Genomic DNA, 23880 nt, shown 5'->3' on the forward strand with positions numbered 1-23880 from the left:
CAACAATATCAGATTTTTTTTCTTCTGTGTACTTTTTTTTTGCTATAACAGGTTCCAAAGGCGCATTGTTACAGCATGAAAAAAAAAAAAACCTTAGTTGTTGAAAAGTCACGTTCAAGAGCCCAACTAAAGTAAACACTGATCTCCATCATGGTAGTGAAAAAAACACCTAAACCTATTTAACTCTCCATAAGTTCTTCTGTAGACATCTGACAGAAATAAAGTCAGTCTGGTTAGTATTGTGAATCTGGTGAAGCTGTTTTAGTAGTTGTTTAATCAGATCTTGAGAGATTTGATGTATTCTTTTATTCAGTTGATTTCATCTAAGGCTGTGGCTGAAGTCATTTGTAGTTCTTGTGTTTCTCTTTCCTTCAGTGATTCTGCAGGTGTTTATCACTAATGCTCAATCATCAATTAATCACCGAATTATCTCATTAACTTCACTGATTCAGTGTTACTCTAACACTCTGTAGTGTGCACACATTATAAGTGTTCATTTAAAACTGAGGATTTTCTTGTGGGGTTTAAAGGGTTAAAGATTTAAGATGAAGAAAAAACAGAATGAAACATAATTTAACAGTAATAAACTGTAATTAATTTACAGGAAACAAACTGTAGAAAAACAGTTATTTACTGGCACCCCTGCTGCCAGTAAATAACTGTTTTTCTACTGTTTCTTGCCGTAAATTAATGGTTGCCAGCAAAAAAAGTGTTTTTCTACAGTTTTTTGCCGTCAAGTCAAGGAAAAACAGTAATATACTGTAAAATGTAAACGTCAGATTTACCAAATGAAAAAAAAGTTAATTTAACTAAAATATTTGTGAACATCCATAGAAAAAAAATTAGGCAAAGTCATACACTGATAATGAGAGTAAATACTGAACTTGACTGTATTAATGTGTGTTTGCACAAGAGAGATCTGTTAGTTGTGTAGTTTCGTTGTTCACCATTGTGCTGGAGAGTAGAGCCTGTGCTTCAGTCAATGATGAGCCACAAATTCTGATTTTCTGCTGCTTTATATAAAGGCAGTAAATGTGGAGTCGCTGATACAGTGGTGATCTCTGTGTTAAGTACTTCAGCACATACATGTGTAATACAGCTGACAATGAGCTGCAGTGATTTGAGTAAAAGTCATGTATTTAGTTACTTTATTACTGCACATTAAGTGTAAGAAATATTCCTTCTCAGTGGACTCAAATGAAATAAGTTCATAGTACTAACATCGTAGGAATGCTAGTTTAAAAACTCGAACTGTTTGAAGCAGTGGGAGTGGAGTTAATTTCCATGGTAGAATTTACGGTAAAATACTGTTAAAAAATAAGAGTGGTAAATTAATGGTTAAGAGCTGTAAATTAACAGTACTTTACTGGCACCCCTGCTGCCAGAAAATTACTGTTATTTAACGGCAAAATTTTTTACAGTGTAGGCTTGTGTAGCTTTCTTAAAGGGATAGTCCACCCCAAAAATATAAACTTTCATTAGCGCACCCTCATGTCTTTCCAAATCTGCATGACAATATAATATATATATATATATATATATATATATATATATATATATATATATATATATATATATATATATATATACACATATATATATATATATATATATATATATATATTTATTTATTATTATTATTATTATTTTTTTTTTTTTGGAATATAAACGAAGATATTTTAATGTATATAGTCAGGTTAGACGTCATATTGAATTTAGATGAAAACAAGGTTGTGAGGGATAGACTTAAAGTCTTTACCTTTGCACATACTGTATAAAGTTCACATCATATCATTTTCACCATCTCACAACTATAAAAATTGTTTCATGGGGTTTTGTCTACTGTTATATATATATGTACTTCTATCCGTCACAGACTCATTTTCATTCCTGTCAAAAAATATGGTGCCAACCAGACCAAGGTCTATTGGTAACCAATGATCAGTTCCCATTGATTCCACTGTAGTAAAATTGAAAAATAGAAAATTGATAAAGACATTCTTTAAAATATTTTCTTTCATGTTCCACAGAAAAAAAAAGAAAGTTTTACAGGATTAGAAGGACATGAGAGTGAATAAATTATGACAGAGTTTTCCTGGGTGGACTATCCATTTAATATGAGAGGGTAGCTCATCTTTATCATGCAATGACTCCAGACAAAAGCAATATATGCATGTGATGTACATGGTGGTCTTGTGCAGTGTATCTCCATAAAGATATATTACTGCATTGTCTTTTCAACCCTCTTCCTGCTCCCATTATGCACCATTTTGCTGCAAAGTAAAGAGATGGGGAGTGTGAGTGTGAAAGAGAGGGAGAGAGAGAAGGGAAAAGGGAGGGAGAGGGTGATGCCTGTGTGCCTGTTGATGATGTTGGTGGGGTGCCGTGATATTGCAAATGATCCAAATTGACCGGAACAAAGGGAAAACAAAAGGCTTTCTGTGCATGTAATCGATTAGTGATCTCTGAGCAGCTGACGAATTAAAGGAAAAAAACAAAACAAAAAATCTGAATATTGAAACAATGGGTGAGACTTTAGAAAAGGCAAAATTGACATTTAAAAGATTAATATAAAGGTTAAAACATAAACATATTTAAAAATGATAAAATAGGATTCCCAACATATAATCAATGCGTGTCTAAGAAATAGAGACTACCAATCAAGCCCACATGCTCATCGCATCCCATATCCCACACCCCTCCCCCCATTCCATCACCCCCCCAAAAAAACCTCTTCTCCCTCCACAACCCCTCCCGTCTTTTCCAAAGTGTCGCCATGGTAACGAGACAGAGTGCCTAATACATGAAGTTAATATATTTCCAATGGCAGGAGCGACTTGGGTACTAATGCATTCATCTGTCTCTGCAGAGACAAGCCAATCAATAGTAAGCAGGAGCCCCACCGCAGGCTTGCCAGAGAAAAGAGGGTGTAGTCAGTCAGCTGGCCTATCAGCAATGATCAGAAGACAGGTAGCATTGCGCTGCATTGTGGAGATGTGAATTCTACAGCTGGCCCTTCAACAGGAGGCCAGAAAGTCAGCGAGGGTACAATGAAAAATGAACATATCATGAAGTGATTGTCTCTTTTTTTTCCCAGGTTCATTTTTCATTTGTGCTTTTGAATGTGCATTATATGCGGAAGAGTTACTTTTTTATGCTCTGTGGGATGTTTCATTTCTCTTGCATTAATTAAAAACAGGACCAGAGATAAGTGTAGACAAATTGTACCTGAAAAGGGGGACTGCATTGCACTGCTCAGATTCAGTCATGTCTTCAGGCTCACTTCATTCAAGCGGTCACAGAGATTAGCAAATATTGCACCAAACAACTTAACAGTCTCCAGCAATGCTTTGTGAGATGTTGAATATCTCTTTCATTGATTATCATTTTTTAAATAGCTCTATTGATAGGTATATGAACAAATTATGCAGATATGAAAGTAAGAAAACTGACCAATATGTTTGAAATAAGGCACCTGCATCAGGTATAGGTCATGCCCATTATGGTAAACTAAAACCACAACACATACACACACACACACACACACACATATATATACACATTGAAACAATTACCTGAAATAAAATATAAAGTTTAACTTGTACTGAAATAACTAAAACTGAAATAAAAACTATCAAAAACTATACTGACATAAAAAAACCTAATAATATTTAGAAAAAAAAAAAAAAAAAAAAACTTTAAATTAAAATTATAAATATAAAAACTAATTCTAAATATTAATAAAAACTATTATATTATCTAAATGATCCTAAAATATCACTGGTATCGATAAAGGGGAGAAGAGATAATGGCATATATGGATCAACACATTTGTATCTTCAGAAAATTAATCTGCCTCTTCTTGAATGAACGAAATGACAGTATCAGTGCTGATAATAATATGGGGTCACCACCCTCGGCTGTCTTCTTATTGGACCATTTCTTTGTGTAGAACACAAAGCCAGCCAATAGGGTGTGTCCCCAGTAGTCTCTTCCAAAACTGGAAGGCGAGAGTACAATCTAATCATTTAGAGTAAATGCTAAATCTAAACATAAAACTAATATTTTTCAGCATTTATTTAATCAGTTACTGTAAGTATAGCTAAGAATGATTTAATAAAGGCATAATAAAAATGCAAATGTTTCTTCTTGGTTTGACTTTTTGGGATGATGGCGCATGCGGCCTTGTTCCTGAGGACCTCACCTGTGACCTAGTTTGACCTCACAGGTTAAGGGTCTCAGGGACAAAGAGACATACTGTGAAAAAACTAGGACCATGTTTCTGGAATTAAAAACACACAACTACTTCATTCTTCCGTTCTGATATCTTCAAAACCTAATTTAAAGCGCTTGGAAAAAGGGCTCTGACTGCATTGCGCTGTTCAGATTTTCACCCTCACCTCCTTCAGGCTGTGAAGGTGCAGAGAGAGCAGTAAACACATAATGTTTGCACCAAACTGTGTTGTGTCAGTCATAATAAAACCATGGGGTGTTGTTGATGGGTACTTTTACTGCAATATGTTCCACCGCAGAGGCTGTAAGCCATGGCATTATCCTCCGCACGATTCAACCAGGAGCTTCAGTAAAACCTCATCTGCTTCAGGAGCTTTTCTTACGGAAAATCAAAGACACATTAGCTGACTCCTGAGACAATAGTACAGGGTTTCTCCACGATATTACATAAAAATCAGGAGAAAACTATAATCAGATAAAACTAACTTACAGTGTAAAGTAATTCTTAGTAAATTACTAAATAAAAAGCCATAAATGAACCAACAGAAATAGCTAGAAACATGTTGACAATTCAACTATTTCAGCTACCATCAGGTAACATGAGGACAGGGCAAAATGGAATACCTACAGCACAGTATGGGGAAGTAATCCAATTTTCCCCAAATATCCAGGAGTTTGGTTGAAACCTGTGAAAATAAAACAAAACAAATATAAATATATCTAATTAAAATATTTAAAGATGCTAAATAAGTGAATAACACTTATTATTAGATGGATTTATGTTACATTTGTGCACAAACTGCAAATGGGGACCTGAAGGTGAAATGGTGCAATAGTGCCCCTTCTTGGTAGACAGCTGTTACAACTGACACAGTGACTGAGTGAGTAGAGACAGCAAACTGTCTAAATCTTTTCCATGACTATTACCAAAAATGTGCAAGTTGACCAACCGATTAAGATGTTCATGTGTTGTAGACATGCAATACTTGACTCGAAAATACTATGGCGCTAAAATATTTCTCAAACATCACACCGTCATGAATTATGAAAATGACTGCAGTAGTTGGACCAACAGTTCTATTGTCTTTAAAAAAAACACAGACAAACACACACACACACACAAAAAAAAAAAAAAAACTTTTGATAAACCAAACAAGTGTATCTCAAAACATCTCTCCATCTCAGCATTTGAGAATGATTATCCGTCTCGTATACATGCATGTGCACAGGTGTGTCAATCTCAGGCATCACAATAAACTGTCTACGACAAATACAAGCCTCTGCTGTGGCAAAAAGCGCAATGATGTAGCAGAGGCAAATGGCAAAAATCCAAAACAGAGATGTACTACCTTATCGTGGCATCTGGAACATGCAGACTTTGACAATGTCTACCTTTGTGGTAACAAAAAGTGCATGTCGACATAAAAAAGTCTGTCGAAAACTACACATACTAAACAAAAAAACAGTTCACATACAGCATGAAGGATGCTGAAACATGTCGGACTCGGAAAAGTTAAACCTGATGAGACAAAGAAAAAGTGAAAGAAAACGGAAAACGTCCTTCCTTTCCACTCTCTGTAGGTCCAATCTACGTGGCTGGTCATCTTTCCCTTTTTCTCTGGAAAGAGAAAAACAGCCAGTCAGACATACAGACAATGAGCCCACAGGCAGGTAGAGCAAAGACAATCACGCTGATCCCATATGTAGCACATAACCTACCTCCCTTACAGCAGTCCACGAGCCCCTCAGACTGTGTCCTCCCTGTCAGACACACACACACACACACACACACACGCACACACACACATTTTCTGCCTTTGCCTCTGAGTCTTCCATCACTCTGTCTCTCCTCAGCATCTCATGCACTCACATCCCTTGTCCCCAATCTCAAACTCTCTTGCTTTTTTTTCTCCCTCATTCCCTCCCTAGCCTACAACAACCCCATTCTCTTGCTCTCTCTCTTTCCCTCGCTCACATTTTTTCAGGCATCGTGTCTCTGTTACCCCCCCCCCCCCTTCGCAGTCTGTGCACTCGTGTAAGCATGCGTCTGAGAGAGGAAATGTGTGTGAGAGACAGAGGGAGCAGGGAGGGGGCAAAGGGGAGAAGAGAAAAGAGCTGAGAGTCGGAAGGATTGGGAAACGAAGGGGGAGGGTCAGAATCTCAAACTGGGTGAGAGAAGCCACTGAGCATCAGACTAGCAAAATGATAAAGCGCTGGAAAATATTACTCCCCGCGTTTGCTGCAATCTTCTGTTAATCAATCCGCGGGTACGCTTCATCAGATTACGCTCTGTCTTCCTGACATGCTGCGGCTTCACCAGTGCAGCAAATCGCCTATAGCTACGTGTTCGCACACTATAGGCTACTACATAGATTTTTCAGCACCAGAAGCATCATGCTCTGTGCATTTGAATAAACTCACAGCAGGTTAAAATGGACATTAAAAGGATACTTTGTGCAAAAATAGATAACTCTGTCCTTATTTACTGCAGAACACTATTTTTTGTTAATATTTAATAAAAAAGTTACTTGGGTTCAGTGTTGTTTTGGACCCCACTGACTTTCAATGTGGGAACTGTGGTCATTTTTTCTCAGGATTCTTTGACACATAGAAACCTCAAAAGAACAGCTATTTATTTTTATTTATTTTTTTTCATTTAATGAAAGTCCGTGTTTTGGACGCGATTCACTTTTAATGTATAGACAAAAACATGCTTCAAAATGCCTTGGTGTGTGATTTGTAGAACAAAGAAAGTCAAAAAGGTTTGGAGTGACGTGACAGAATTTACATTTCGTCGTGAACAAAAACAAAAAAAGAAATAAAATCATCAGAGATACTGTGCGTAAAACACTTATTCTTCACTTAACGTAACATGCATTATGTATATTCAGTATCCTTTGTCAAATTATACTTTATTAAGGTCATGTGTCACAGAAATGCACTGGTGCATATGTGTTTAAAAAGTGTACAACATTTTTACACAATGGCAAAATCATACCATATCAACAGTTTGCTGGACAAATCAAAAGTTTGAAACAATTCCAGCTGCATATAAAACTCTAATTTCTACGGCTAAATGCTGTATTGTCCTCGCATGGCCTCTTTAGCCAGTCGCACTCCAGTCCCACAGCCTCAGTGGAGGTGTAGCCTTTTAAATATGATTTATGACATGCTGGTACAGTGAGTGGGGGAGGCTACTCATTTCGCTTTGAGAGCGAACAGTAACAAAGACGAAGATAGGTGCAAAATTCAGCGAGGAAGAGCTATAGCTATATATATCTATATAGCTATAGCCCCTTTCCGTGCCATCGCAACCAGCGGGTATGAAAGTCCCTTATACTGGAGCCAAAATGTCTGCTGCAGACAGCATTTTCAGTACAGACTGGGATAAAGATGTTCAGATGGCGATGCGCAGGAACATGAAAGAGCCAACTTAAAAAAGGGTATGGATCAGCTATACATTAGCTTTACAGCAGCTTATTCAAAGGGAATGCTTAATAACATCCATTTCCACATCTCAGAGGGATGGCAACAGCTGTTATTAGTGCTGCTGACTGCAGGCAGTCTGGCAGTTATTTGCAAAAGCTTGAGCTTTATCTGCTCCTTGCTCTTGTTCATTTCTATGTGTCTATGCACTCATAAATTAACTTAATTATTATCTCTCTCTCTCTATATATATACCCCTCTGTCTTCATCCACCTTTTTATATTCTAATGCAAGTCGTGTATCGCTTTTATCACCTTTTTTTATCTGGACTGCTTTCTGTCTTGGTTTGGATGGATGCTTCTATTTTGTGCTGTGTGCTGCATGTCTGCAGTAAGGGAGGACATTGAGACAAAGCACTGAGTTCCTCTCTGAAGGAATGATGTCACCGTGTTCAGTGCAGGTCTCCCCATTTCAGGGCCGGATGGCCACACTTCTAAGTCACTGTCAATTGAACCGCTCATCACGTGCCAAGGCATCCGCTTCCTCGAGTCACAAGACGATAAAAAAAAATGTCAGGAAAATTTCCACTCAAGACTGGGGCTAGTTGTCATTCTAGGCAACTGTCGTTTTAACTATTTATATATGGGTAGGTTTTGCCCATTTACTGTATGTACAGTATACACACAAAGTTTGGGGTCAGTAAGATGTTTTTAACTTGTTTTTGAAGGAAGGCTCTTGTGCTCACTAAGTCTGCATTTATTTGATAAAAAATACAGTAAATACATTAATATTGTGAAATATTATTACAATTAAAATAACAAATTAGTATTTCTAATATATATATTTTATGCTTTAAAATATTTGAAAATGTAATTTATTCTTGTAATTTCAGTGTCACTAGATCCTTCAGAAATCATTCTCATGCTCTGATCTGGAGCTGAAAAAAAAACGTAATCAATGCTGAAAAAAGAAAATATTTTTGTGGAAACTGAATAAAGCAATTTGTCCTTGCTGAATAAAAGTAAGCCTATTCATTTCTTTTGAAAAAATATGACTGACAGGTAGTGTATATATTAAAAGTGATGAATACATAGAAATAATAGAATATTTCCAATGTTATAAACCGGGCAAAAATTTTCGGTTCATCAGAAGGGCTGACATTTTTTTAATGGCAGACATAGTGAGGCAAGTTGTTATCACAGTGAAACTTGCCATTAAACAGCCTATTCAGCAACATTTTAATAGTAAAAACGTATGAAATAGACAAAACTTTAAATGTACCTTTCAAATAGATCAGCGAACATTGTACCATTGGCTAAATAAATAAATAAAATCTGTGATAACCAGTCCACATAAAAACACTAATTTGTGTAATTGGATTTTTCACTCAAACCTATAGATTGATTGAGACAAGATCTTGGTGTAACAACTTGCTCTGGTTTTCTCATACAAATTCACCCAGCCACAGGGCACATTCAAGTTTAAATGCACAAGCAGGTGTTTGTAAGCACAAACACACCACCTTCAAGACTTGAATTCTATTATACCTCATGCCAGTTGTGTTAGTGCAGCTGATTTGAACAGCAGTAAGTAAAAGGGGGTGAAGGATATGAAAATTATAGCCGAATATGAAGGCAGAGCTGGTCCAGTCTTGTCGCAGGCACACAGCAGTGGCGAACAGACCCCGAAACATATCATTTCAACCAATATGGAGTGTGAAATGAACACTGAATCGTCAACACAACAGAAACTATCGACATCTGACCACAGAACAACCTCTCAGCACAGCTCTGATAGGATATATGCCGATACATGCCCTTTTTTCCACCCCATGGACGTGAAACAGGAAGAATAAGACAGAGTGAGAGAGAAAGAGAATGAAAAGAGAGAAAGACACAGAGGGGGAGTAAAAGAGAGCTACAACGCAATGCGGATGCTGGCTGTCTGAGCCACCAGCCAGACACACAGGGGGAGATGGGGAGGAGGAGAAGGAAGGTTGTGGGGGGGGGGGGGGTGACTTGGATGGTGATGCAGAAATACGAGGCACAAACAAATAAACACACAAACACACACCAGTGTGCAGACACAAACAACCAGCAAAAGTGCTTTGCTTTGTTACAGTTTTTCATGTTTCTGGGTCGAAAAAAAGGTGAATGCAGGACATTTTTCAGATAGAAGTTAATAAAAAAAAGTAAATTAGAGAAAATAAATAAAGAGAAAAAAAACTAAAGGAAAGATCTGAAAGTCTTGGATATAAGAGTTTAATTTAATTGCAGGCCAGTAGCAATAAATCAAAACAAACATGTTCTTAGCATTTCTATGAAGCTGATATATAAACAATGCCTCATACCACTGGTGTGCGAAAAATTCATTTTTATTAATATGTTGCCTTTCGATCTAAAATTGATACAGACTATGAAGAGCTGCTGCTTTTGTGCCTTTTGCATTCTTCAGTCACCACCAAACAAACAAACAAAAAATCATTTGACTTCACGACATGCATGCTGCCTTAAAGCACCTAGTGTTGATGTTTCCAGTGAATAATAAAAGGTGTTTGGTAGTTTATGCAGTGATACAGTAGAGTTAATTTTGAAAATTACATATCGTATGATATGCATTGTTTGTATGTTTTGTAATTTTTCCTAATTAAAAATTATATATTTAGCATAATTTGTGTGAAAAGTTGAAGTGAACAATTAAAATGAATTTCAGAGTGAGTTTACATGAACTCCACAGGTTTGAGTAAAACCTGATGATCATGTTCTCCAACATGATTTGAAAATAATTAGCAATTAAGAGCATCTTGTGCTTCAATGGAAAATCAGAATCAAATGGTGAGATGAACATCTCTCCATCTACACAAGAGAGCCTCACAGATTTGCATGTCTGATTAGCCACCTAGAATCTTCAATATTCATAATTCATTTTACATCATAAGGTTTCTTTATCAGATTTTTCAACATCTGACAACTTTGCTTATCCTAAGATTTGAAAGAAGATATTGATTTCCACATGTTTAATCTGGGACCCCCCTGGATCTTTAAAAAAAAAAGTATCTCTTACATATCCACCACACAACCACTGTAATTGAATCATTGCTCCTGGCTGTCCACATGAGCTCACCCCATGCTGCTTTAGGCGTCATAGTGGGTTCTGATAGCCGTAAACGTGCAGCCGCAGGGAAAGCTAGAAGGTTGTACAGTTATCTCCAGGCTGTTTATAATGCGAAACCATACAACCAACTACCTCACACCGCAACGCACATGCAGTGAAAAGCCCATTAAAGACATTGCTGAGGACCTTATTACTCTGTTGCCAGATAAACTGGTGCACTTTATTTCTTTAACCATATTTTTTTTTCCATCTCCATCTCTTGAATTCGAAAGCATTCATGACAAAAGTAAAAGTTCTCCTAATATATGTTTACTGTTGTATTCAAAACCAATATAAAGGCCTCATGTCTCACCTAAAATACTCTATATAATAATAGTCCTTAGGTACACAACATATGCAAATACACACAAATAAACACAACAACCCCATAAACAAACTCTTGTATATTTAGCAAACAATCTTGTCTAAATAATTTTACAATCATTGTTGTGGCATTATTGCCCTCTGCTGGTGATATTGTGCACTGAACCATCTTAGCCCTGCCTCCTGCATTATCTGTGCTCATTAGTGGCTTCACATACATAATACACACACACACACACACACACACACACACACACACACATATGCATCCACATGTACGCACACAGTCTGTCCTTTTTGGTGAAACCACCCACTCTCTGCAACTACTAAAATATTCATGCTGCCCTGATAATATGTTTTCTTTTATCATCATCATCCCCTTACACACAGTAATTTCCTTCACACACTATTTAAGAAAAATATGCTTACTTATCTTTATTTAATGACAATGAAATGCTACAAAATCATCAAAATACACATTAAAACCCATAAATGTCTGTGTGTATGTGTTTGTGTGTGTGTGTGTGTACAGAGTGTTGTGCAAATCACTGCTGTGAGCTTGTATTCCATCAGTCTAGACTGATTCTGCAGGCCTGGCAATATAGAGGCAGGAGTCTCTCTGCTAACAGAGAAGCTAGTGCTTATTCAGCAGGAAAGCAGTGGTGTAGCTCCTCTGAGACCTCTCATTTTCACACACAGACCCCAAATGCCTACGAGAGCAATAGGTTAAAGCTGTATCACTTTGCATGCCGACTACAAACATTTCACACATGGCATACATGCAAAGGAATGCAAATGTGTTTATCTACACTTGCATAGGTCGTTAGGTCTACAGCCTGGCTTCTTTGTTGGTGTTTGTTCATTTATTTTACTGTAGTGTGAATTAATTCAAGAGGTTTGTGCTTTGAGTGTATAGGTTCAGCTAATTAGACTAAGTACTTCTATGTAGTTACAGATATGTACATAGCCAACTATGTACATAACATGCAAGAAAAAATAAATAAATTGTGCGCAAGATACCAGTTCGTTCCCTCAATGTGCTAAAACATTCACACGATTAATATTTTGTTACCTCGATTTGCTTATTCGTTCCTTCGATTTGCTAAATTGTGCGCACAATTTATTAAGTCGCATGATTTAAGTCAGGGAAGTTGTGGCCTAGTGGTTAGAGAGTCAGACTTGTAACCAAAAGGTTGCGGGTTTGAGTCTTGTACTGGCATCGATTGTAAGTTGGGAGGAAATAATTGTACAGTGCTCTCTCCCACCTTCAATACCACGACTGAGCTGCCCTTGAGTAAGACACCAATCCCCTGGGTGCTGCAGCAGAAAAAAAATTGCTGCCCACTGCTCCGTGTGTGCGCACTTTGGAAGGGTTAAATGTAGAACACTAATTCCGAGTATGGGTCAGCATAATTGGCCACTTCACTTTCACTTTCTTACTAATCTGTTCTCTCGATTTATAAATTGCGTTATGAAACAAATTAGTAAATCGTGCTCAAAATTTATCCTACTATTTTTTTTCCTGCATGCCATTTGTGGGGTTCTACAGATATGAATGCAAGCTAAGAAACATCTAGGTTACATATGGTAACCTTTGTTCCCTGATAGAGGGAACAGAGATGTTGTGTTGAACTTTCAACACTAAAGACACTAGCGGTTACACTTGGGAGCCCAGATACCTTTGACATCAATGAGAAAAGGTCAATGAAACTGGTGAGCAAAATTTGCATAGCTGGCCACTAGGGGTGTGACGGTAAGCGTATTGTGTACCGCACGGTTCACGGGCAAATTCCAAATGAACGTTATCTTCCCTATCACCTTGGAGTGAGAAGGGCACATGCGTGTCATTATGTAGTCATTTTGGAATGCATTTGGCAGAGGGAACAACAATTTCCTCATTATCTTTAGCTGACATGTACCTGTGACTATGCAGCATGGTGTCTGTCAGCAGATTTGCTGATGGACACCAGCATAAAAAAAATATTTATTTCATATTTTAAAAAGTGTTACTGACTAGGGGTCCCTATACAAAATGCCACAGCTGCTCAACTGCATTAATTAGTCCAAGGGGGATGTAGATGTTGACAAGCGGGGCTACAAACAAATTCACCTTTCCTTCTCGTAACCTTCCAACACCCAAGAATGATGATCTCGATTTCTTACATCAGGGAGAGCTGGCAAATAAGGCAGAGTTCACCTCCAGCTGAACCCTTTTTTTATTCTGAGAAAAACATGAAAAATGACGGTTGAGAATTCCTGGTTGCAACATTGGGAACGTGTTAATTTCCCGAAAGTGGGCAGAGAACACTTCAGAAAACAAATCCTACCTGACCGGGAAGTAACATGTGGATATAAATCCTATGGACTCATTAAAAGGGATTCCTACATAGGAATTAATAAAATTTTTGTGGTGGGATCCACAAAAAAGGATAACTACCAAGCACAAAAACAAGTGACAGACCAACTGTTTGTATAGGGGAACACTGAATCCTATTCAGAACAAAGCAGTATGTAGACTAATAAACATATGGGGCCAACAAAAGGAGCCACAACATATGGAGCTCTAGTCCATTATGATAGTTAAATCAAGCATACTATCTTGTAATGGATTCTTGTAATGAGTTCCTCCGCTAAACTCAAGCTTCGTAAGGGAGTGCATGAGTGATAGAAGGGTAGTACAGGGTTCATAAGAAGGAACTGAACTGGACTCAGTAAGAGAACATTACAACCTTGTGAAGGCACTAAATGCAAGCTCTACACTCTACCATCCATCTAATTTTAAAAGCTATGGCCCAAAACTCTAGATGGAACTGGTTCTATTCACAGATTGTAGAATCTGACAAATGTATTAGGTGTAGCCCAACCTGAAGCTCTACAAATATCCACTAATGAGGCACCATTTGCTAAGGCTAACAAAGCACAAATGCTCCTGGTTGAGTCTGCCTTCACTTCCAGTAGGCATGGTAAGCCTCTGGCCTGAAAGGCTGTAAGGATTGCATCTACAATCCAGTGGGAGATCTTTTGTTTGGAGACAGCATTCCCCTTCTGCTGACCTCCAAAGCAGACAAAGAGCTGTTCAGACAGTCTGAAACTCCAATTCCATTCCAAATAGATGTGTAGGGCTCACACTGGGCACAACAGAGACAGGTCATGGTCCCCATCGTATGGGGGGATAGCTTGCAAGTTTACCACCTGATCTCTAAAAGAAGTGGTGGGAACCTTGGGCACATACTGTATCCAGGCCGGGGTATCAGGACAACGTGAGAGTCTGCCAGCACAAATCACAGGCATGATTCATAAAAGGAGAGGGGTTGGAGATCCCCCATCCTCTTGATATAAGTGAGCACTCTCAGGAAGGCCATCTTCATAGAGAGGGCACTAAGTCCAACTGACTGAAGGGGCTCAAACAGATCTCTCTGTAAGTCCTAAAGGACCACTGAGAGATCCAAACAGGAAATGATGCACAGCCTCAGAGGATTCAACTTCCGGGCACCTCCTAAGAATCTGATAACCAGATTGTGTTTCCCCATCGATCTGCAATCTACAGTGTTGTGGACACATTCATCTTGAATGTAGATCAGTCTGTCTACATTCCAAGATGGCGCCGCCAAGTTTGGATGCCGTCCATTGTCACTCCGCTTAGATTGTGTTTTTATTTACTTTTTTACTTACTTTTGCTTTCTCTTTTAACACACATAATGTCTGCACTGATCATTTAGGACACTTAATCCTCCAATCCATGGTGGCCATCTGAGATTCTCCGGAATACAGAGATGAACAATGGCTGCCTGCATAACAACCCAAGGAGACGGATCAAGAAACACCACAGGGAATGCACTGGGATTCGCAAAAGACTGAGGAAAAGAGCTCACAGTCCTCCTCTACAGAGCATTTAGCTAGCTAATGTCCAGTCTCTGGAGAATAAGATGGACGATCTTAGAGCCAGGATAAGTTTCCACAAGGACATTAGGGACTGTAACATCCTTTGTTTGTCTCCAACATCCTTTGTTGGTCCCAGACACTGCTATAATGCAGTTTGAAAGCTTCTCTGTTTGGATGGATGGACAGAACAGCCGAGGTGGGTAAATCCAAAGGTGGAAGAGTGTGTTTGTTTCATGATTAACAAGAAATGGTGTGACCCCAGGAATATCTCCACTCTGTCACGCTCCTGCTCGTCTCATCTGGAACATTTATCTGTTATTTGCTGCCCATTCTCTCTGCCCCGATAATGTGATATAACATGATATTTAGCCCCTAAAATGCTAATTTTACCAAGGCAACCCTGCCAAAAAAACTTATATTTTTACCACGGGAAGCAATTTTTATTGCGGAATCTCCTGGAAATGAACTTGGGCTAGTTTTGGACTAGTTTTGAGAAGCAACTGGGCAGAATTTGTTGTGAAAGCCTGGCAACCCTGATCTGAATGCACGTGCTGGAGATATACTGAAAATCGCATTTGATTTTTTTGCACAGCCCTACTACAGAGGGGTAGTACTTAGCACACATTTTACAAGATTAGATGTTTGTCAGTGGTGCTCAGGACCTGCAAATCATTTGCCATCGTCCTATTAGTAATCTCTCCTTATTCTGTTTATCTGGTAATTAAAATGTTATGCACTGTAATGTAACAGGCTATCACTAGCAAGTGGCTAATCATATCCCTTTAGTGGCTCAGTAGAATGCGTTATTCATTTTCTGTGCCTTTCCGAATATGGACACACTATTCGGGCACATTCCTACTTTGCACTGTACAATGATGCTCAATGGGGAAAACGATTATTCGAGTAAGCCTAGGCCAGTTGTTTGCAAGTGTGTCCAAACCTGGGGGCCTCGTGTAGGGAACCCACTGTGGCATTGAATGGATTTTCGTGAGGCCAACAGATCAATCTGCATCTGACTGAATCGACTCCAAAACAGGTGGACCGGCTGGGTGTGTAGCCTCCACTCGCCCCTGAGCATGACCTGCCATGAGAGGGAGACCACTACATGTTTGAGTTCAACTGCAATGCAAGTGGTTCACAGATACCTGAATCTCTGTTGGCTCCACAGATAGAAGACCAGATGTAAGCCTCGGTGCAGTGCCCATCTTAGGACTTGGATACGAAGCGATCTCATATGCATCAGTTCCAATGGTATAAGTGCAGTTGAGGATTGAGAAATGAAAGAATGCATCCTTCAGGTCTATTGCTGGGAACCAATCTTGGTTTTTGACACATGTTAACATGTGTTTGAGGGTTAGCATTATGAGGTAACAGAATGCCACTGAACTTCGATAGATGCCTAGCAAACTGAATCGCATAGCTGAGCCAAATGTTCCTGAGGAGCAATTGGTAAGACTTGGGGGGCTTAAGCAAGCATCTCAGTGGAACTACATTTAACATACCTGGGGCAAGGGTTCAGCAGAAGAGAAATCACAATGACAGAGGACATGTGTCCTTCATGGGAGCACAGTGTCCTGTCTGCCAGGTCTGTCAAAGAAGTCACTGCCAAATGCAGGAACCAGAGTTCATCAACATGCATCATACTGACTCAATCACTGAGTTGTTACATCAGAACATGAGGAAGCAGAGAATCTGATCTGAACAGGCTCTGATGTGCAATCTTAGTGCCTGGCCATCACACAAATGGGAGGGTCAGAAATGCTGGGAGTGAGATCAGGGAAGGAGGAAATATCTCTTTAAATGGCCATCTGGTGACTTCTCTTCCATGTGGTTGAGAGCCGGAGCCCAGCAGGATCCAACTCCCATCCCCACATGGAGGTGGAGCTTTACTCTCATCTCAGGTTCACTACGAAGACTTTCATGGGTCCTTAGTAGGGGTGGGAGGATCAATCTAAATATCGATAGTATCGATGCCAACACTGGTATTGGTATCGGATATCCACTAGTCCTTAGCATCCTGAGGACGGGCTGGCGATCCCACTTTCCTGCGAGTGACTGGCCGCTGTTCAGGATTTACTGACAGCCCAGGCTGTTATGGGGCCTCATTAGTTCTCGCATGAGGCCATCCCCAACGACAAACAGAGGGTGCTGCTTTGGGAGTGCAGGGGTAGAACCTGACCTATGCCAAAACAGTTATCCATTTCTTAACCGTGGAGAATCTCTACGCAAATTCTTCAATGGTGTCATCAAGAGACCATCCTGAGAAATGGTGGCACTGAGAAAGCGCACTTTTTCAGCCTTTCCACATCTCTGCCAGGTTGACATCGCCCTTCCCAGAGTCTTTGCTGTGGAAATATGATCTCAAAGATCACCACTGAAGCACCCAGGGGTACTCTCACTGTGTATGGGCAAGGGATAAACCACAGTTTGTGCCACAGATCCAATGATGAGGAGATTGAGGCTTTTCCTGAGCAGTTTGGTCATTAGTCCATATGCAAAACGCAGCACCAGGTCACTGAAACCAAACATTTTTGAAACTCCATGCCATGGTGAAAATTGTGAAGTCGGACCATGCGATGTTATCTCCGCCTACTGGAAACTGTTTCAGACTTCTGATTGGCAAGTCTTTAGGGTTGAGATTATTTCGCTACCTGCTGGCTTGGCATGCTCTTGACAGTGCTTTATAGCATGTGTGGCAAAGTAGATAATCTCCCTCCCCTGGTACTTAGAAACGGCCTATCAGGGCTCAGTCATTGCTTTATAAAGGCTGTGATTAGGCTACCTGGGATGCGTCATTGTTGGCCCCGCCCATCCGGTACGTGTGCGCTTCCGCCTAACAAAGGTATGTTTGTAGCTGGTCTGGCTAATGCTGCAATGAGCTCTTGGACCTCGGCTAACTATATTAATTTATTGTAGCTGGAGTCGCCTTTTTGCAGCTTGAATAGCCAATTATTCCTGGCTTCGCTGTGGTTTTTAGGCTGTTTTTGCCACCTGGTTAGACTGATTTCATTCAAGTAATCTTCTGAGACTTGTGCTGTGAGCAACTGTATGAGGTGTGTGTAACGCTGTAGTCAATACCTGGTATGTATAGATACACATGTATATGTATTTCTTTTTAATGAACACTTGTGTTTTAAATTTTAACTAATGGGTTGTTTTTTAGTAGGACAAAGTTTTGGGAACATCCGCCTGTTTGCGGGTGGGGAAGATCGCCTCCTGCATAATAGCAGATTAAAGACGGCGTTGCTGTTTTGCTGTTTTGCTGTTTTGCTGTTTTGCTGTTTTGCTGTTTAATTAAGTTTTGTTGTGCTCGTATCATTGTATGGTTTTTGGTTATTTCCTTTTCATTTTAGTTTTCTTTAAGTGACCATTGTTCATTTTTTTTACATTTTGTTGTGTGTTTTGGTAATTGTTTCAGTCAATCAGGCTTTAGATTAATTTCGTTTTGTACATTTGAGTAAATTGTGTTCTTTGTGTTTTAGGCCCCTGAGTCGGGTGGCTAGCTGTCCTAGTATCCTGGTGGTGGTGGTGTTTGGAGCACGGAGTGTGGATTGTCGTTTGTAGTCACTCACCTCACTCTGTGTGTGTGTGTGTGTGTGTGTGTGTGTGTGCTTTTACGAATAGCCACTTTTGCAGCTAGCCTACCCTGCTAGGGGTAAGCCTTCGTAAAACTGATTAATGTATGCCTGGTCGATTCATATCTTTGCCTGATCTTTTAAAAGGTGTATTTTCTACTTTGTGAATTTAATAAATATTTGTATACGCTAGTGCCTCTGTCTCTGCCTCCTATGGTAACGAACCTGTGTGTCTAAATTCCATCAAGTATTTAGTTCCCCTCACTTTAGAGGGGTGGCGTAGTCGGTAGTTATATGATAATTAATTAACTTCAAGTTGCCACGCCCACATTCTGGCGTAGTCGGCAGGGTACCGTGTTTGGCGGAGACACTGGTATTAGTGGTTGTGTTTTTTTGTTTTTTCTTTTATTTTTCTGTTGCAGTGAGATTGGTAAGGAGTAGCAGCAAAACAGCAGCGTACGTCTGGTGGATTCTGATTCTTTGAGTCTACTCCCTCTTGTTGGTAAGTGTTACGGCCGTCAAAATTATGGAAGAAGAGTTACAGGAACTGAGGGAAGTAGTAGCTCAGTTGCGGGCAGAAAATGAGAGGTTGCGTCAAGACCACTTTCTTGCGCTTCCTGGCCCTAGTGATGCACCTTCTATTGTTCCTGGTCCTTCTGTTGCTGCCCCCCCTCAGCCAAGTAGTGCACAGGCAGTCCTGCCAGAACGATTCGTTTTTGTACCTCGAGACAGGAAATGTCAAAAATTCAATGGCAGGGTTGGTCTGAGCATTGATGAGTGGGTTGAAGAGGCCAAAGCTTGTATGCAGGCTCGTCACCTGTCTGTTTCTGATCAAGCTTTCTTCTTGTTTGACCACTTGGAGGGGGAGGCAAGGGAAGAGATTAGGTACCGTTCGGAGATTGAGCGAAATGATCCAGATAAAATTATTTTGGTGTTACGGGAATTATATGGTTGCTCACAGTCATATGTCTTATTACAGGAGGCATTTCTTTCTAGAAAGCAGCAGGAGGGTGAATCATTGTTGGAGTTTTCCCTAGCTTTAATGGGTCTCCTAGAACGTGTGACGCAGCGATCGCCGTATGTTATGCCAAATTCACAAGTTTTGCTACGCGATCAGTTCATTGAACATGTTTGTGACGTGGCCCTTCACCGAGAATTAAAACAGTTAATACGTCGTCAGCCAATGTTAACATTGTTGGAAGTTCGAAGCGAAGCTCTTAGATGGGAAAGGGAGGGGATGTTGGGGAGTACGAGAGGACCTGTAGCAAGTGTCTCTAGTGTTCCCTGTTGTGTAGCCATTGTGGCAGAGCACTTGTAACAAGTGTCTCGTGTTTCTCGTCGAGTAGCCGCCATGGCAGAGCACTTGTAACAAGTGTCTCGTGTTTCTCGTTGAGTAGCCGTCAAGGCCAGAGCACTTGTAACAAGTGTCTCGTGTTTCTCGTTGAGTAGCCGTCAAGGCCAGAGGACTTGTAACAAGTGTCTCGTGTTTCTCGTTGAGTAGCCGTCAAGGCCAGAGGACTTGTAACAAGTGTCTCGTGTTTCTCGTTGAGTAGCCGTCAAGGCCAGAGGACTTGTAACAAGTGTCTCGTGTTTCTCGTTGAGTAGCCGTCAAGGCCAGAGGACTTGTAACAAGTGTCTCGTGTTCTCGTTGAGTAGCCGTCAAGGCCAGAGGACTTGTAACAAGTGTCTCGTGTTTCTCGTTGAGTAGCCGTCAAGGCCAGAGGACTTGTAACAAGTGTCTCGTGTTCTCGTTGAGTAGCCGTCAAGGCCAGAGGACTTGTAACAAGTGTCTCGTGTTTCTCATTGAGTAGCCGTCAAGGCCAGAGGACTTGTAACAAGTGTCTCGTGTTTCTCATTGAGTAGCCGTCAAGGCCAGAGGACTTGTAACAAGTGTCTCGTGTTTCTCATTGAGTAGCCGTCAAGGCCAGAGGACTTGTAACAAGTGTCTCGTGTTTCTCATTGAGTAGTATGGTCAGTGGTTAGAGTTGTGTTATCGTCGGGGCGACGATAAAATAGCTGGGGCAGATTGTGGCAAAGTAGATAATCTCCCTCCCCTGGTACTTAGAAACGGCCTATCAGGGCTCAGTCATTGCTTTATAAAGGCTGTGATTAGGCTACCTGGGATGCGTCATTGTTGGCCCCGCCCATCCGGTACGTGTGCGCTTCCGCCTAACAAAGGTATGTTTGTAGCTGGTCTGGCTAATGCTGCAATGAGCTCTTGGACCTCGGCTAACTATATTAATTTATTGTAGCTGGAGTCGCCTTTTTGCAGCTTGAATAGCCAATTATTCCTGGCTTCGCTGTGGTTTTTAGGCTGTTTTTGCCACCTGGTTAGACTGATTTCATTCAAGTAATCTTCTGAGACTTGTGCTGTGAGCAACTGTATGAGGTGTGTGTAACGCTGTAGTCAATACCTGGTATGTATAGATACACATGTATATGTATTTCTTTTTAATGAACACTTGTGTTTTAAATTTTAACTAATGGGTTGTTTTTTAGTAGGACAAAGTTTTGGGAACATCCGCCTGTTTGCGGGTGGGGAAGATCGCCTCCTGCATAATAGCAGATTAAAGACGGCGTTGCTGTTTTGCTGTTTTGCTGTTTTGCTGTTTTGCTGTTTTGCTGTTTTGCTGTTTAATTAAGTTTTGTTGTGCTCGTATCATTGTATGGTTTTTGGTTATTTCCTTTTCATTTTAGTTTTCTTTAAGTGACCATTGTTCATTTTTTTTACATTTTGTTGTGTGTTTTGGTAATTGTTTCAGTCAATCAGGCTTTAGATTAATTTCGTTTTGTACATTTGAGTAAATTGTGTTCTTTGTGTTTTAGGCCCCTGAGTCGGGTGGCTAGCTGTCCTAGTATCCTGGTGGTGGTGGTGTTTGGAGCACGGAGTGTGGATTGTCGTTTGTAGTCACTCACCTCACTCTGTGTGTGTGTGTGTGTGTGTGTGTGTGTGTGCTTTTACGAATAGCCACTTTTGCAGCTAGCCTACCCTGCTAGGGGTAAGCCTTCGTAAAACTGATTAATGTATGCCTGGTCGATTCATATCTTTGCCTGATCTTTTAAAAGGTGTATTTTCTACTTTGTGAATTTAATAAATATTTGTATACGCTAGTGCCTCTGTCTCTGCCTCCTATGGTAACGAACCTGTGTGTCTAAATTCCATCAAGTATTTAGTTCCCCTCACTTTAGAGGGGTGGCGTAGTCGGTAGTTATATGATAATTAATTAACTTCAAGTTGCCACGCCCACACATGCTTTTCCGTTTTCATGTGGACTCAGGTTGTAAAAATGCCCGTGAACATGTGGAAATGGCCTGAAAGGTGAATGCAGTGCAGCATCTCACAGAGAAAGAGTTGTGGTTAATCTGAGATTATCTATTTGTTATGTATTGATGTGAAAGCTAAAAATGTGCAATTTCTTCACCACTAACATCACCAAACAGAGTAGAAAGAATAACTGTTTTAAATGGGTTTTCCTGAACACTATCCCTGTTTGTGATTGGATAAGGAGGGGCACAAGAAAGCATTTTAAAAACTTCATTATATTCTTTCTTCTTTGAAACACAAAAGAAGGTAGCTTGAAAATCGTTTTAGTTTTATTTTCTTCTATTAAATACAATAGAAGTAAAATAACAATATTTAAAACTATTAAAATAATGCAGAGTTTTATATTAAAAATAAAACTATTTTGTTACCAAAATTCTAAAAATTATATATTTTTTGGTGTTCTGCAGAGAGTTAATCAAACACAAGCTCCACTTAAACAACACCCCCCAAAAAACTAAAACCTTTGCGTGCACCTCTATGATTCTGTACTTTTGCACAGAATGAAAAAAAGATGAGCGACACTCCAAAAACCTGTGACAATCCTGTGCCACGTTACCATGGCAATACCAGAGCCTCCTTTAGCATGTTGCCAGGAAGATTATTTGGCCCTATATCTTTTTTGTCTCCAGACTCTTGCCCTTTTTTAACTCTCACAACACCATGAATGTTGTCAGGTTCTCTCCGTAATTCTGCCCACATCCCAATGTCCCTTTTTCCATCTTACTACTTCACTGAACTTTGGACCACCTTCGTCTCACCTGGCTCGCATTCTAACAGTCTCCCTGCTGACTTCCGCACTTGTTCTCTTTTAAAATCAAATCATGCATAAATGCAGCACTGATGTCAAATCAGTGTGATCCTGAAAAGATACAGCTTATATAATACCCCCTCTTCCAGTTGTTTTTTAAAATCTCTCCATACTTCCTTTCAGTTCCCCAATGCACTCTCATTCACCCTCTAAAGATCCCACTTTCCATATTAATCCCAATACTGGAGACAGTAAACCTAAACACCTGAATCTGACTGTAAATGAGTAACTGTGTGAGTCAAGGTGTGGGTTGAAATGCATATGTGTGAACACATGCTTCACATGTGTGCATCCTTGAACTTGAACTCAAATGATAATCTGTGATGTGCACATGGATGTTAAATTGAATATTGATGTCTGTGATTTTAAATGGAAGGTTTTCATACTCCTACATGCGATGTTTGACTAATGTAAGCCAATAATGGGACCTTTTGTCCACCATAAAGGCGAAATTATATTTCGCTTAATCTATGTTGTTTTACAAAATGAAAAAAAAGCCTTGGGCACTAGCAGCCGAACTCCCTGAAAGCATACAAAAATGTAAAATAAAAAGATAAGTAAATGGAAAAAATTAATTATAAAAATCAAATCACCTTTCCACACGTTTTTTTCCTGGGCAAATTTCAGCAGTAATCCCTTTCTGCCTCTTTGCAAAACCTTCGCTACATTTCAAGGTGGCAAATAAAGTGGTTAAACATGTTGCTATGGGAACACTTTCCCTGGCAACCCTGGGCAGCCCGGCAACGTGCCAAGCGGTTGCTAGGGCAGAGTTGTCAATCACGTCAGAGGGGTTAGCGTGTATGCCAGGCATGTTGGTGGGACCGAGCTCTGCTGCTGAGAAAAGAGAGATACATACACAGCTCTGGTCAGCTGCAAATGAAGGTCAGCTGGCATTGTAAGTGCATAATGGAATACCAAGGATATTCAGGAACAATCAGAAATATTCAGAGAGCAACTTGACGTCCAGTGAAGCTGCTTCAACCGTCAAATGTAAGAGAAGAGTGGGAAATAAAACACGAATGTGAGGTAGTACAAAAAATATTTCTATGATAAAAGCTGACTCATAAAGAAAACCTACAAACCACAGCAGAAACATGAAATATATTAGAAACATATGCAGAGTCGTAGAGGAACTTATACTGAAGAATAACAAA

General features: G+C 39.9%; 2 long non-coding RNA genes across 6 annotated transcripts in view; one reads left to right on the forward strand and one right to left on the reverse strand.

The window, feature by feature from the left end:
• Nucleotides 1-4547: 4547 nt before the first annotated feature.
• The window catches only part of LOC128031146 (uncharacterized), a 33876-nt gene continuing 14543 nt past the window's right edge, over nt 4548-23880 (reverse strand). Inside the window, exons 3-4 of the long non-coding RNA XR_008188056.1 lie at nt 4862-4919; nt 4548-4606 (exon numbers count right to left, since the gene is read on the reverse strand). This is a non-coding gene — a long non-coding RNA (uncharacterized LOC128031146). The remainder of the gene's footprint in view (nt 4607-4861; nt 4920-23880) is intronic.
• On the forward strand, nt 17711-21704 carry LOC128031145 (uncharacterized). 5 transcript variants are annotated; one of them, XR_008188054.1, is made up of 3 exons: nt 17711-18099; nt 18501-21010; nt 21420-21704. It is a non-coding gene; the product is annotated as an uncharacterized LOC128031145 (long non-coding RNA). The 5 variants fall into 5 exon arrangements; XR_008188055.1 differs by having other exon boundaries at nt 18501-20982; XR_008188051.1 differs by lacking the exon at nt 21420-21704 and adding an exon at nt 21093-21269.

This window comes from Carassius gibelio, chromosome A16 (assembly GCF_023724105.1).
Source record: "Carassius gibelio isolate Cgi1373 ecotype wild population from Czech Republic chromosome A16, carGib1.2-hapl.c, whole genome shotgun sequence".
NCBI classification, from domain to species: Eukaryota; Metazoa; Chordata; class Actinopteri; order Cypriniformes; family Cyprinidae; genus Carassius; species Carassius gibelio.